Below are 15537 nucleotides of genomic sequence, written 5' to 3'. Positions count from 1 at the left end.
GCCACCCTTCTAAAAAAAAATTAGCTTCACATTCACAGTCTGCTGATTTTTATAGCAATCATGACAAAAATTTAAATGATTATCATGTTTGAGCATTCACCATATGCCTGGCACTTCATATCTATTATCTTTGCCACAAGAAAGGAAGAGAGCTGCTATTATTTATTTTCATCTATACAAAATATCATGAAAAACATTTGCCGATGGAAGTAGAGTGGCCTTAGTTATTTGCATTTGCATTTTGACAACTACCCGTGGGAGTCCTTTACCAGTTTCCACACCAGTTCTAAACCCTCTTAGAAGTCTTGTGAGACAGGCTGGCAGCCAGCATCTTTATATAGGCCAGGCTTGAGCCTAATTTGGTGGGTTTTTTTTTTTTGCCTGGAACTTAGCTTATTTTTGGAGTGTGATATATGGCAATAAAAATAAAATAGTGAACCACGATATAATCAAAGTAATACCCTTCTTAGATTGAGTGTGGACTCTTTGGAGTTTATTTTAGGGTATCTGCTATTTCTAATAGCAATGAGAGATGGAATAGAGTTATTCCACTTTTATATTTTTATTTTGGTTTTGGGACCACACCCGGTGGTTCTCAGGGCTTACTCAGGGCTCATTCATGGTGGAGTTGGGGAATCACAGAAGATGCTGGAGTCAAACTCAGGTCAGCCACGTATAAGGCAAGCTCCTTACTTGCTATCCTATGGGTTCTGGCCCCAATTTCTTCCATTTTTTTAACTTTCTCTTGATTGAAAAAAAAGTGGTTCTGGTTTCCAATAGAATAGGCCAAAAGCCTGAGCAAAGCAGAGACCACAGCAGACCTGGAGTCTCCACCAACAGCTTCACACCTCATGGCATGCAGGTCATGGATACTGAGACTGTTTCCCCCCTCTGCCTCCAGGCTTTTGGACATCATCCAGCTGAGTCTCTAGTCTTCCAATAGCATCATCCACCACCCTGCTGCTTACAGTACAGATAAGAACATGCTGGAACATTGGATGAAGTTAGGGAGTCACTGAAGAGAATTTGCTATTTGGACCCACACAGTACTCAAAACACCTACTGCCAAATGCTTTTCAGACCCTATATCCTGGCCTTTGATCTAATAAGGGGTCGGGTTTTATTGGTGTCCCAGAGTTTCCCAGATAGAAAGTTTAGTGCTCACCTACCTCTACATAAATTCATTTTAAAAAATGATATTTAAGTGACAATGATAAATATAAGCCTTTCCCAAGCAGTCTCTGCTAATGAAATAAGAAACTAAGTAGGAATGCTTGAGAACTAGGGGCCTTGAGAAACCTGAAAGCAGAGGGTTAAGGGATTGGTGGAAAGAGTTGAATACTTAAGGACATTGGTGACCTTGTACCACTAGATCGTGCAGAAAATTTAAAATATGGAGAGAGAGAAGAGAGAGAGAGAGAGAGAGAGAGAAAGAGAGAGAGAGAGAGAGAGAGAGAGGTCTGGTTCAATCCCTGGAATCACATATGGTCTTCATGGCAACTCCAGGAGCGATTGCTGAGCAATACTGAGTATGTCCCGTAACCAAAAGTCAAAGCAAATGCAAAAACAAAAAATTTATAAATAAAAATAAATAAAGACCCTGATTTTATCATCTTGGAACCAGGACTCTTGGCAGTCACCAAGGCAATTTTTTAAAGTTTTATTTTATTTTTATAAAGTTGCTCCCATAATTTATTACATTCAATATTGCAACACCAATCCCACCACCATTATTTTGAATATTCCTACCATCCACAAAGCATGCCCCTAGATAATTTGCTTTGTATTGCTTGTTATGAATAATTTGCTAAAAATGATCCCCCCCCCAAATTTTCTTACAGGAAATTGTGTGAAGATTGTTGCATCTCACCTTGGAGCCATTAAGACCTTGTACAAGAGATTAATAACATGCTGTTACAGGTGGAATCTTTGTGCAAGTATATTTTTTAAGGCAAATATTTGAGGAGAGCATTTTATCCTCCTGGGAATTCACAGTTCCGAAGATGACTTGCACTTGCTGAATATTATTGGATGACACCAGAAATGCTGTCCTGGCATCTCTGCCTGCACACTGCACTGATAGACTCTGAGAGATTCAAACAGCACAGCACAGACACTTCAGGCCCTTATTTGAATTCTGTCTTCATATTAAGAAGTGCTTGTCCTTCAGAAATGAAGCTAAGGAAGAGAGGAACATAGAACTTCCAGACTCCTGAACCAGGTTGTCTTCACCTGGGTAACTCAAAGGAAGGTGGGTTGAGTTTCCCTCCCCATCCCAACAGAGCCCCAGAAGCTGAAAACCTCTAGAATCTATTCACTGCCATGCTCATGGCCACTCTCCACACACTTGAACAAGCCTCACCCATGAGTGAATGTGCAGAAAAACACAGGTATGTGAGACCCGTGACTGAAATCTCCAAGCTTACTCAGAGCAGGAATGGACCTTCTCCTTGCATCTCTCAGATTTACCAGTAGCTTGGCAGTCATACCCACAACCTGCCCCTGGAGCCATATGATCTTATTAATGGCCAAGATCCAGAGACTCCGAAATAAAGCTCCCGGAAGAGAGCAACATAGACCTCACCCATGAGTGAATCTGCTCTATCATCATATTCTAAATTTTAGAATTCCTGGAGCAACCTCTCATTTTCTACACCACTGATATACCAAGAGTAGCACACAACATTTGATTGGTTTAACAAACACATTAGTAATCTCTTATACAAGGGTTTAATGGCTCCAGGATGAAATGTAACAATCTTCATACACTTTCCTCTAAGGAAACTTTATTGGATCGTTTTTAGCGGATTATTCATAACAAGCAATACAAAATTGTTTTGGTTCTGCTCAGGGGGACACAGTTTGAGATTTGGGGTGGAAACATTTGAAATATGGCTGTGGGAAGGCGCAATAGGGGTGGAATTGGTGTTTGAATATTCAATGTAATGAATTACTGTGAACAATTTATAAAATATAAAATTAAATTAAAAATAAAAGAAGTGCTTGTCTTTCAGAAACAAAGTGTCAAATAGTTTACTCTTTCCCAGTGAAAGAATAAAGGCGGTAGGTTAAGGGAATCAAACATTAAAAGAAAAACAAACTGTACATGTGAGGTGTGTGTGTGTGGGGGGTGGGGGGGTGGAGAGAGAGATGGGGTTTTGTTGGGGCTAGACAAATCAAGTATAGTATATCTACATAAACGTCTTTCAATACCATTTCATATTATTCTCTTGTAATTCTTATTAGCACCAAATTTTAATATCTAAGTCAAATTTTGTGGAAAAAAATCTTTTTTTCTTTTTGCCTCACACTCAAAGGTTACTCAATGATACTCAAAGGTTACTCCTGACTCTGCACTCAGAAATCACTCTCTCTCTCTTAATCTCTGTCTCTCTCTGTCTCTCTCTGTCTCTCTCTCTCTCTCTATATATATATATTAGTGAAACACCATGAGGTACAGTTGTAGACTTACAAATTTTTGCGCTTGGGTTTTGATTATATAATGATCGAGTACCCATCCCTCCACCAGTGCCCATTTTCCACCACCATAAGTCCCAGTATCCCTCCCACCCCCATCCTCCCCATCCTACCCTGCCTCTGTGGCAGGGCATTCCCTTTTGTTCTCTCTCCTTTTGGGTGTTGTGGTCTGCAAAAGAGGCATCGAGTGGCAATCATGTTCCATCTATAGTCTACTTTCAACATGCATCTCTCATCCTGGGAGGATCCTCCAAACACCCTTTGTTTGGTGCTCCCTTCTCTATCTGAGCTGCCCTTTCCCCTAGAATGCCGGGCTGGCCTCTAAGCCATAGAGTAATCCTCCTGGTACTGATCTCGGCTATTCTTGGGTATTAATCTCCTATTTTGTTACGTTATGTCCCCCAGATGAATTCAATCTTTTTATGTCTATCCCTCTCTTTCTGACTCATTTCACTTAGCATGATACTTTCCATGTAGTACCACTTGTATGTAAAATAAATCACTCTTAACGCTGCTGAAGGACCATAGGGATGCTGGGAATGGAACCCTGCTCTGGAGAATGCAAGACAAATGCCCAACAGGCTGTATTATTGCTCCTGCCCAGAAAAACACTTTTAAGAACTTTCCTCCAGAATAAAAACAATGATGTTCACTCCTCCAAACAATTGAACTTAAAATCTACCCAAATAAACAAATTAACCCAAATAGAAAAAAGGTAACAAAAAAAATCTCATTTTAGTTTAGTGAATTTAGCAGCCTACAGCTGACTTATTTTTTTAAGAAAAAAGCCACGTTGACTTATGAAAATAGATATAATTTATCTATTTTTGAGAATTTATAATAATAATAATGAGTGGTAACACACGGTTGTAGGGAGATCTATCCTTTTGTTTTTGAGATACCTTCATACTGTTTTTCACAGAGGTTAAACCAGACAATGTTCCTACCAATAGTGAATGGGGGTTCCTTTCTCACTACATTCCTGCACACACCAGTTATTTCTAGTTTTAATTTTGGATTATATGACATGCTTACTAGTGTGATATCTCATTGTTGTTTTGATTTGCATTCCCTAATAGCATGTGATAATGAGCACTTTTTCATACCTAAAACTAATATTTACGTCTGGCCAAAGACAATAGAATAGGATACGTGGTGTTTAGAACTGTGCTTGCCTTGGGAGAGAAGGTGAACAGTAAATATCTTTGGGTAATGGGTGGAGGGAAGAGAATACTCTGGTGGGGCTGTGGTATTGGAACGATGATCATGATCACGACCATCCTGTTGTTCGTCGATTGTCTCGAGCAGGCCCCAGTAACGTCTCCTTCGTCCTAGCCCTGAGATTTTTTTTTAAAAAGTGCCAAATTCAAGTCTCTTTCAAGGTTAGGAGAATGAGACCCATCATTGTTACTGGTATTTGGCATATTGGGTACGCCACGGGGAGTTGGCCAGACTCTGCCATGTGGGCAGGTTACATTCAGTAGCCTGCCAGTTTGCCCAAAGTAAGAATGAGATAATAAGATGTCCGGGAGCTGGATTTTATAGTCTCTGGGTCTTGGCTGTTGATGGGATTACATGGCACCAGGGGGCCAGCTGGTGGGTGTGACCCCTGCCTATTGGAAGATGGAGGATCTGGGTGGAGGATGCTCAGCCCCGATCTGAGCAGGCTTGGAGATCTCAGCCCCGGAACCCGCATGCCTTTGTTCCTATGCCGATACCTTCATGGAACGATCAATGCACAAAAACTGTAAGTAGCAGTATTAAAATCATAGTGCCTAATAGAAATGAGAAAAATAAAAACAACAAAACCTAGAGGAGTTGAGTCATTTCTATGTCATGGATGGCATATGAATGTCAAGAAGACTCTACAGCACACATGATTTCAGACTATAATCTTTAAGGTTTACCTTTCTTCCAAACTGTTTGAAACACCCATAATTCCCAGAATGCAGAAACAAGATTTCCATTGTGAATTCCATATGACAATACAAGAGCAGTTGTTTTTCATAATTCCATAGGGTTTCAGTCAAAGTCACAGAGCTTCCCTGTCTTTCATATTTCTAACCTTCTTTAAGAATGTTCAGGGAGAGGTCAAGAATCATTCTGAGAAATTCCCATGAGAATATTCTGGAGCCAGGGAGATTGGAACAGCTGTGAGATCATTAATCACATAATCAAACTCCCTCACTTTTTTGGCAGGCTTTTTAGTATTGGAATACAGCCTTCCATGAGAAGTTGTTAACAAGCTCCTTCAAGATTGTGTTTAAGACAGAGGCTGGAGAGATGGTACAGGATGTAAGACACTTGCCTTTCAAGCTTCTGGGCTATGCTCCTACTTTGAATTCCCACCCATGGTCCCATGAACACTGCCAGGGGTCATTCCTAAGTTGAGAGTTAGGAATAGCTCCTAGTTCCACCAGTAATGACCCAAAACAAAGCCAAAAACATGGCCCAATATGCCAGTAAAAAGTTTTCACAGTGATTTCTTACATCCATCAATCACCATTTGGTCAGTCTCTGTCACAGTGACAATTTTTTGGCTTCAATTTTGTTGTTTCTCAGGACCTGGTCTCCAGGATATTTTTGGCAGTATCATCTTCTTTGCCATTGTCCTTGATTTGGTGTATGCCAAATCAGTTTCTGCCAAATTAACATCTTCCCTAAAAAAAAATTCCAAATGGATTGTCATGTGGAATTTTAACACTAGTGACAATATGGGTCTACATATACCACTTTTTCTATGTCACCCTCAACAGGTGGCCAGACACAGTGGACCCATAGTCTATCTATGGCCCCTCCTCCAACCCTAAGTGATATTCACTTTACCTGCCCCATACAGTGCTGATTCAGTTCTTTCATTCTTCTGCTGTGTTCCAAGTGTTGTCAATTTCTTCTTTGCCTTGAGGTCAGAATGATAGTATAGGGGCATTGAAGACAAGGTTCACAAAATCCTCCAAAATCCTCCATGACATTGAAGCTAAAGGTATCTTTAAAGGTGACACTCCATTGGCCAAGCAAGTGGAAACAGAGATAAACAAATGGGACTACCTTAAACTAAGAAGCTTCTGCACCTCAAAAGATACAGTGACCAGAATATAAAGACGGTCTACAGAATGGGAAAGGATATTCCACCAATACCCATCTGATAAGGGGTTGATATCAAGGATTTACAAGGCACTGGTTGAACTCCACAAAAATAAAACATCCAACCCCATCAAAAAATGGGGCGATGAAATGAACAGAAACTTTCTCGAAGAAGAAATCCGAATGACCAAAAGACACATGAAAAAATGATCCTTATCACTAATCATCAGGGAAATGCAGATCAAAACAACAATGAGATATCATCTCACACCACAGAGACTGGCCCACATCCAAAAGAACAAAAGCAACCAGTGCTGGTGCGGATGTGGCTTGAAAGGGACCCTCCTTCACTGCTGGTGGGAATGCCGACTGGCTCAGGCCTTTTGGAAAACAGTTTGGACGCTTCCAAAAAAATTAGAAATTAAGCTCCCATTTGACCCAGCAATATCACTTCTGGTAACATATCCCAGAGATGCAAAAAAAAGTATAGTAGAAATGACATATGCACTTATATGTTCATTGCAGCACTGTTTACAATAGCCAGAATCTGGAAAAAACCTGAGTGCCAGAAAAAAGATGACTGACTAAAGAAACTTTGGTATATCTACACAGTGTAATACTATGCAGCTATTAGAAAAGATGAAGTCATGAAATTTGCATATAGGTGGATCAACATGGAAAGTATCACATTAAGTGAAATGAGTCAGAAAGAGAGGGACAGACATAGAAAGATTGTACTCATTTCTAGAATATAAAATAACAGAACGGGAGACTAACACCCAAGAACAGTAGAGATAAGTACCAGGAGGATTACTCCAAAGATTAGAAGCCATCCTCACATGCTGGGGGAAAGGTAGCTCAGATAGCAAAGGGACCACCAAGTAAAGGGTGTTAGGAGGGCCCACTCAGGATGGGAGATGATGGCTGAAAGTAGAATATAGACTGAACATGATGGCCACTTAATACCTCTACTGCAAACCACAACATCCGAAAGGAGAAAGAGCAAAACGGAATTCCCTGCCACAGGTAAGGGGTAAGGGTGGTGGGAGGGATGCTGGGACCATTGATGGTGAAAAATGGGCACTGAGTACCAGGAGGATTACTCCATGGCTTAGAGGCCAGTAGGGCATTCTAGGGGAAAGGGCAGCTCAGATAGAGAAGGGAGCACCAAATAAAGAGTGTTTGGAGGATCCTCTCAGGAGGGGAGATGCATGTTGAAAGTAGACTATGGACTTAACATGATTGCCACTCAATGCCTCTTTTGCAGACCACAACACCCAAAAGGAGAGAGAGAACAAAAGGGAATGCCCTGCCACAGAGGCAGGGTGGGATCGGGGGGATGGGTGTGGGAGGGATACTGGGATCCATGTGGTGGGAAATGGGCACTGGTGGAGGGATGGGTACTTGATCATTGTATAATTGAAACCCAAGCACAAAAATTTGTAAATCTACAACTGTACCTCATGGTGTTTCACTAATAAAAAAAAAAAGGGCACTGGTGGAGAGATGGGTACTCGACCATTGTATGACTGAAACACAAGCACGAAAGTTTGCAAGTCTGTAACTGTACCTCACGGTGAGTCACTAATAAAATTTTTTTAAAAAATGATAGTACAGGGGATAGATTGCTTGCCTTGCAAGTTTCCATCCCTGGCACCCAATATGATCTCCTGCACCTGCCAGGAGTGGCCCTTGTGTGCAGAGCCAGGAGTAAGCCCTGAGCACTGCTAGGCGTGGCCCCAAAAGCAAAAACTTAAAGAAACATCCAAGAATTCTTTCTTTGCCTTGTGCATCACCCCCTGTAACTCTGAAGGGCCAGTATTTTCCAATCCATGCGTGCTACTTCTGAAATTGGCAAAGCTGCTGTTTCTGTTTATGTCGGCCACTAAATAGCTGTGATTCTGAAAAGTGTGCACTGACCCTGACTCCTTCATGTCTTGTCTCTAAAGAAGGACTGCAATCTTTTTAGACCTGCCTTGCCTTCAGCACAGAGCATGAAGTTGATCTGGGTCCTGGACCCCACTGAAGGGGAGAGGGGTGGCAGTCACATGAGATTGGGTGGTGGAATGACTTCAAAATCATTTAAAGGCTTCTTCCTGTGAATAAGACCCATTTTGAAAAAGCAAATACTCTCCTGAGATTTAAGCCTACCAAATATTCCTAATATATGCACTTAAAACTTGGGGAGATATTTTGATTCACAGGAAATGGCAATTAAGAAACATTAGACAAGAACTTGAGGTCTGTAGAGCTGAAGAAACACAAGTGGCTAGTGGGGAGGCCAGAGCTCTACTTGCTTTTCTAAACTCTTGGTCCTAAGAGCTTGCACAATTTGGAGCTGGAGCTACAATATAGCTGGTAGGGCTTTTGTCTTGCACGTGGCCGACCCGAGTTCGATCCCCAGCATCCCATATTGTTCCTCAAACAATACCGGGAGTAATTCCTGAGTGCAGAGCCGGAAGTAATCCCTGAGCCTCCATCACTGGGTGTGACCCAAAAAGCAAAAAAAAAAAAATAAATAAAAGGAGTTTGCACAATTTATATAGCATATTTTTTCTCCTGTGACTCAGTCAACTTAAACCAAATAAGGATAAGTATATTTTATTTAAGAGGGTGATGGGGGAAGGGATGAGTTTCACTGAAGCAAGGGGACTTAAGTGGAACAAGGATGAAAGGTCATGGGGTACACCAAGGATGACCAGGACATCTCCATGTCTGAAACTTCCTGGGACTGCCTAGCTCGATTGGGGCCAGGGAATTTAGCAAATATTTACTTTATAAATCCAAACACATCAGTTTTGGGTAATGCAAAAGACACATCAAGTATCTGAGGCAAGAAGAGCCATGGGAAGATGATGACACCAAGACCTAAAAAATCTGGTCAATGGACAAATGTTTGGGAGACAGAAGCCTTACTCTGTTCCATCCTATATTTACTGATCTTCCATACTTAGGACTGTGATTTAACACAGAGGACACGGAGAAGAACAACACATGATCCCTGCCTAATGCAGCCGCACCCCTTGAGAGGAGACCTTTTTGTAATCAGTAACTGTATTACATATTTTACCTAAAGGTTTATAAGCCCTGGTGATAATAATTAGATAGAACATAATTCTCTTGGGAGTGGCTAAGAAGGGTGATCTATGACCTGGGATATATAATAAAGGAAGGCCATCCAAATTCACCACGAGATAACAGTAGGCTCACTGAGCTCTCTCTGGCCCTTGCTCTCATCTTCTAAATTGGAGGTGGAGGAATTTGAATATGAGAACCAAAGTCAAGATTGAATTGAAAGAGTGGCTGAGGTGGGTCTGTTATGCCAAGGTTAGGAAAAGTGGATCCCTGTCACAAGGCTTGTTGATTGTCCCTCTTCTCTCCAGGAAGATGGACTCACTGAACCTTCTGATCCCGCATAAGTGCTTTAATCTTCCTCTCTATTGAGGGCAAAATAAAAGAAATTACACACCATATACAAATATACCCCAGCATACCGTGCTTGGATCTTATTTAAAGGCTTCTCTGAACTCTTCATGATCTCTGCATCTCTATTTTGACCATCAGAGCAATAACTAGGGTTAAGGTACAAAACAACTTTATCAAGAAGTTGCTAGGATTGCTAAGGTAAGAAAAGACCTATACTTCCTGACATCTAATTTCAAGACTAGCCAAGACCAGAATATGTTTGAATCTTCATTCTGGGCATACCCAGCCAAGGTGGGTGGAAGACAGATTTGGATACAAGAGTTTGCCAATATGAGAGCACTCTCCCACAGTACAGGATATAAGAATATCCTGGCAGAAACCTGAGAGAAGGTGAGAGAATGATTGACTCATACTAAGTGAGCAGAGTTGCTGAGAGACAATGTTACTTAATGGAGAGGGGAAAGAATGCAGTTGACTCTTTTCTTTTACCTGACTTGATAGTGAATGACAGGTATAGCAATCTTCTTTCATGGTTATCATTGCAATGTTGCTGTGAAGATCACCAAGTCAATATATTTGTATCAAAAATCATACTCCAAACATCTCCCATTGGGACCCAATCATCCAGACACACCAAGGAACTCCAGGTCTTTGAGAGTTCAACTAAGCCTAAGTAATTTTAGTTCCTGGAGTTCTTTTACTCAAAGCCCAATCAGAAAATTATTATCTTTGATGTAGATGATCACGTTGTAACTCTGGCTTAGAAGATTGCGCCATGCAAGGCAGTTCTGTATAGTTATACTTGACTATGAGATAGGATCTAACATTGCTAAGGGTAACATGTAATAGAGCAAGGAATGGAAGAATCCAGTGTAATAACAAAATTCAGAAAACCATCATTCTCAGAAACTAGAAGGGATTTTTTTTTCAGCAATAAAATTGAGATTTCTCCTTTCTGGCCTCAATCTGTACGATTTGCTGATTTATGATCTCCAGCAATTAATTATTTTACAGAAATTATTCCTTCTTGAACATCCTTTTATTGTATAATTTTATTTTATTTTATTATTATATTTTTTGGTAAAAAGGTAAAGGCCCTCCCGTTGATCGTCGATTTGCTTGAGCGGGCCCAGTAACGTCTCCATTGGAGACTTTGTTGTTACTGTGTCTGGCATATCGAATACTCTCGGTAGCTTGCCGGGCTCTCCGAGAAGGGTGGAGGAATCGAACTCGGGTCGGCCATGTTGGCCGCGTGTAAGGCGAACGCCCTACCCGCTGTGCTTTGCTTTTTGGGGTCACACCTGGTGATGCACAGTGGTTACTCCTTGCTCAAGCACTCAGGAACTACTCCTGGTGGTGCGCAGGGGACTATATGGGATTCTGGGAATCGAACCCAGGTCCGCCACATGCAAGGCAAACGCCCTACCTACTGTGCTATCGCTCCAGCCCCATTTATTGTATTTTTTTAATTGATAGATCAGGAGTTTTATTGTAACTTGCTTGCAGCTTGGAAAATGGTGCTCTCAACATGCATGTCTTCAATGAAACCAGCTTCTAACCCCGAGTTTATAAGCACTCAAAGAATTCTCATGACTAAATTTAGTACAACTCAATTTTCCCAAGAGATTTGAAAAGCAAGTTGATAACTCTGGGACATCACATCTCTTGTATGAACATTGTTCTTTAAGAATACCACATTGGGAATACTTGATTTAAAATTCATCAAGGGACCTTATACCACATGAAAATTAGTCCCTGGATATAATTGTTTTTAAACCCCATGAAGTTTGAAATCCAATTTGATTTCCCACGGAGAGAATAGATGTTCACTCTGCTTATAATTGTTTTTCCACAAAATGATTTCCTAGGAATATTTTCCCAAACAATGCCAGAAATTTCACTATAGTAAAACACCATGTAATTTTATGAATGGGTGCCAGTTACCCTGCACAGTGTAATACTGCTTTAGTTCAAGGTTCAAGATAAGAGCCTGGTGAGCTTGCTGTGCAGATTAAAGTCAATCACCAAACTGATTATGTTGAAATCTCAGCTATCACAGGAGTGTGCTGTCATAATGTTCATGCAGAGTTTAGTCTTCTGGTCCTTTGGACTGCACAATTAATTGAACTGGTATGTCTTATTTACTGCATAAGAATAAGATTTTTTTCTAAATTCTTATCCAAAGTATGAAAACTGCTGAATAATGTAAGCAGAAAAATCACAAAAAAAAAATAAAACATGGAAAAGGTTCAGAAAATAAAGACAAACTGAAGTTTTTGTCTTTTTCTTTTTTGTACTTTCAGAGGTCAAGTTTGAAGCTTACCCATGCAAATCAAATGCTCCTCCTTCCTTCCTTCCTTCCTTCCTTCCTTCCTTCCTTCCTTCCTTCCTTCCTCCCTTTCCTTTCTCCCTCCCTCCCTCCCTCCCTCCCTCCCTTCCTTCCTTCCTTCCTTCCTTCCTTCCTTCCTTCCTTCCTTCCTTCCTTCCTTCTTTAGAACCCAGGAGTTTGAACTCATGACCATATACTTACAAGGTTACAAGGTTTTGCCTAAAACTTATAAGGTTTTGCCTAAAACAGTCAGCTCAAGTCAAAGACCAGCTAGGATAAAGAAAGGAGCCTTCACTTAGATGTTAAATGTCTAAAGAGTTTTAAGAAACATTATGATCTTAGACCTGACATTTAATCTTTTCACTTCACTTCCTTCTCTAAAATACAAAGGACTATTCCTGCCCTTCCTACCTCCCTGGATGACCGTGAGGCCCAAATTCATATTTCTGAAGACTGTCCATGAACCACGCTTTTTTTTTTTTTGGAAAACTCTTAGCTATTATGGGTACGTAAACAAGCAAAAATCCTTCCTGAAGATTTATTGGGAAAGTTATGTGTAAAAAATTATATAGAACTGAATAAATTCATGTGAAATAGGTTGCTAAGGAGATGACTCCAAGAGCTGGGATGCGTGTTTTGCATGCAGAAGCCCTAGTTCCACCCTGGCATTGCATGATCCATGAGCAGCAAGCTGGAAATTGCTTCCAAACACAGCCAGATGTAGCTCCTCAAATAAAATAACGCAAAATAGAAGCATACGTTTGGAGTATATCTGGAAGTAGAGGAGTCTCTGCTTTATTGTTTTGCCTGGTAGGAATCCTGCTGCAGTTTAGGGAGGGCTTGTATGATCCCTTGTAGGACCCCAGGATATCCCAAGGGCAATAGAGGTGAAAAACATGTAGATGGGAGGCCACAACTGAGCCTAGTGGGCCACTAGTAGGACAGAAAGGCACAAGATGGAAACAAAATGGAAAGGGGACTGAGGTCAGAAAAAGGTTGAAAAGAGATTTGGGAGTTGTATCTGTGGTTTTGAATATGGTTGATGAAGATAGCATCTGCCCATTCGAAATAATTTGCCTCTTGTCGCTGTTTTGACTATTTCCTTGTTGCACAAAACTTCGCTTAGAACCACAATAGTCAACAGCGTAGGGAAACTGTTAGCTAAATGCAGGATTCCTGCTCAGTTTAAAGACGTTTTTCTGCATTGATAGCCACAGTAAAGTAAAAGTAAAAGTAAAGGCCCTCCCGTTGATCGTCGATTTGCTCGAGCGGGCCCAGTAACGTCTCCATTGGAGACTTTGTTGTTACTGTGTCTGGCATATCGAATACGTCACGAGGAGCTTGCCAGGCTCTGCCGTGCGGGCGAGATACTCTCGGTAGCTTGCCGGGCTCTCCGAGAGGGGCGGAGGAATCGAACTCGGGCCGGCCATGTTGGCTGTGTGCAAGGCAAACGCCCTACCGCTGTGCTATCTGCTCCTCCGCCCTTGGTGCGTTGGCCGGGAATCGAACCCGGGTCAACCGCTTGGAAGGCAGCTATTGCTTGTTTGTTTTGTTTGGAGGGCCACATCTGATGGGGCTTAGGTGCGACTCCAGTTCTCTCTGCTTGGGGCTCACTCACAGTTGGTGGTGCTCTGAGACTATCCTCGGCCAGACACTGCAGACACCAGACATTGCAAACGTTTGGAAGAATGAATGACAACCTTGGAATCCTCTGATCATTTTTACTAAAACCAATAAGGCTATGGAGAAAGCACTGCAGTGAGAAGTTAACACTTGCTAAACAATTACATTTGTATAGGAGCGTATCTGGGCCTTCTGCGTTCAAGGCATGTGCTCTGTCCTTTTGAGCTATGTCTCTGGTCCTGAGTAAATCTATATCTCTATATATCTACATATCTATAGCTATATTCCCTAAAACAGAGCTATAGTCCTGGGTAATATAGGCTTCCCCTGTGTTTTCCATCTTAGTCAGCAATAAAATCAAGTGATAAGTAATAAAAATAGCAATTATACAAGTTTGTAATGGTGTAAAGCTGTGAAATAGGCAGCACATTAGATTAAAAACAGAGAAAGTGATCATCATCAAGGACAATGTAAAGCCTTTATATAAGCTTAGAAAGTCGATGACGTTTGTAGAGGAGATACAGACATTTGTAGCCTGATACTAGTAACAGGCTAATGAAGGTCTGAAAGTCCAGTGTGTATAAAGAACATAACTGTTTGCTGATGGCACAGTTTAAGATATAAATTTTTCTGCATTCATAAACATCCTGTTCATATAAGATAGGTTTCAATATATTCAGTGTTCATTATATCTTTTTTCAGGGGGCTGGAGCGGGATTCAGCCCAGGGCCTCACACAAGCAAGGCAGTTATTCTACAGATCACTACATTTCTGAAGCTCAATTATTTTCTTAAAGTATTGCAGAAGTTTTGGTTCCAATTATCTATTTGTATTGAGGTAATGTTGACTATTCTCTGCTCCATGGGTGTGGGGGAGGAGGCAGTATTTGGTCACACTCAGTGGCACCTCTGAGCTACTTTTGATTGGCTTGGTGGACTATGAGGTGCCTGAGCTAGAACCCAGGTTTCCTGCATGCGAAGCACGTGCTCCAGTTGACTGAGCTAACTCGCTGGCTCTACATACTTAGGGGCATAGCTTCATACATTCAATAGTATGTTAGCATTCCATGCCCACTGCTAAGGAACCAATATCCCAGTTGACCAGATTCCCTTGCGAATCACTGCTCTGGTAACCTGAGTTCTGTATTCTCAGAATCCAAGGATCTGTTTCCATTGTCTTTGTTGTTCCTTCTGAATTATTTTGCATAGCAGATCCCCACCGGTTCTATCTGTGTTGTTGCAAATGACATGATTCCAACATGGCGCCCCTCCCCCCTTATTTTATTGTATATGTGCAACGCTTCTTCATCAATCATCTGTCTTGGGCACTTGGATTGTTTCTCTTTCTTGGCTCTTATAACTTCACTATAATAAGGCATATGTCTCTTTTTGGTTTAGTGTTATTGTGTTTTATGAATCGATATCTAAGAGTGGAATTGTTAGTCCCGGAAAACACCCAGCTCCCGGAAGAGAACAGCACAGTCTTCTGCCCCCGCGCCTGGCTGTCCTTGCCGGGGCCCCTTGGAGGGGGACAGGTTGAGTTTCCCTCCCTGCCCTGAGCAGAGCCCCGGCAGCCGAAGACCTCCAGAACCAGCCACC

At 41.5% G+C, this 15537-nt stretch overlaps 1 pseudogene; it reads right to left on the bottom strand.

Moving 5' to 3' along the window:
• Nucleotides 1–5373: 5373 nt before the first annotated feature.
• On the bottom strand, nt 5374–10518 carry LOC130028020 (spermine synthase-like; annotated as a pseudogene).
• Between the last annotated feature and the right edge of the window lie 5019 nt (nt 10519–15537).

The sequence above is a fragment of the Sorex fumeus genome, unplaced genomic scaffold (assembly GCF_029834395.1).
Source record: "Sorex fumeus unplaced genomic scaffold, SorFum_2.1 ptg000038l, whole genome shotgun sequence".
In the NCBI taxonomy this organism is placed as follows: domain Eukaryota; kingdom Metazoa; phylum Chordata; class Mammalia; order Eulipotyphla; family Soricidae; genus Sorex; species Sorex fumeus.
The sequence above is the reverse complement of the archived record's forward strand: the minus strand, read 5'-3'. Positions and strand labels throughout refer to the sequence as shown.